Source organism: Limulus polyphemus, unplaced genomic scaffold, assembly GCF_000517525.1.
Source record: "Limulus polyphemus unplaced genomic scaffold, Limulus_polyphemus-2.1.2 Scaffold3421, whole genome shotgun sequence".
Taxonomy (NCBI): Eukaryota; Metazoa; Arthropoda; class Merostomata; order Xiphosura; family Limulidae; genus Limulus; species Limulus polyphemus.
In genome coordinates, this window is record NW_013669031.1 from 70,605 (window position 1) to 71,402 (window position 798).

At 27.2% G+C, this 798-nt stretch overlaps 1 protein-coding gene across 1 annotated transcript in view; it reads left to right on the forward strand.

Annotated features, from left to right (window-relative positions):
* The first annotated feature begins 134 nt into the window (after nt 1–134).
* LOC106469317 (fructose-1,6-bisphosphatase 1-like) overlaps nt 135–798 on the forward strand; it is a 13,849-nt gene continuing 13,185 nt past the window's right edge. The window contains exon 1 of the mRNA XM_022397808.1: nt 135–149. The gene's annotated coding sequence lies outside the window, so the exon portion shown is untranslated. The remainder of the gene's footprint in view (nt 150–798) is intronic.

Consider the following 798-nt stretch of genomic DNA (forward strand, 5'->3'; position numbering starts at 1 on the left):
GTGGAGAACTATAGGTGATAGGCCTACCGTATATATGTAATTATACTCATATTCATAATATCTATATGAGGAACTATAGTTAATAGGCTTTACGTTTATATTTAATTTATGCTTACGTTAGCCACATTCATGACGTGTATATGAAAACCGTGAGTGATATCGTGTATATTTGATATAGAATAACTATATTATATTTATAAAATATGTTTGAAGAACTAAAGTTGATGGGCCTAACGTCTATATTTAGTATATTCTTACTTCAGTCATATTCATGATATATAGAAGAGAACCGTTGGTGATATCGCCAACATTTGATATAGGCTCAACTTACTCATATCTATAATGTGTACATCAGGAACTATATGCGATAGACCTAAAGACTATATATAATTAATGCTTACTATACTCATATTCATGATATTTATATTAAAACCGTGGATGATATAGTCCATATTCGATTTATAATCAATTTACTCATATTTATAGTGTATATATGAAGAACTATAGGTGATACGGCATATTTAATTAATGTTTGCTTTAGTTATAATCTATTTTCATAACACAAAAAATCGTGGATGATATCGCCTATATTTGAGCTAGACTAACTTTACTGATATTTATGATGTATATATGAAGAACTATATGTGATAAGCTTAACATATATATATATGTAATTTTTGCATACTTTAGTCATATTTATAATATGTATATGAAAATCGTGGGTGAAATTGTGCATATTTGATCTAGGCTCATTTTAATCATATTTATAAAGTATATATGAAAAACTCAGGTGATAGG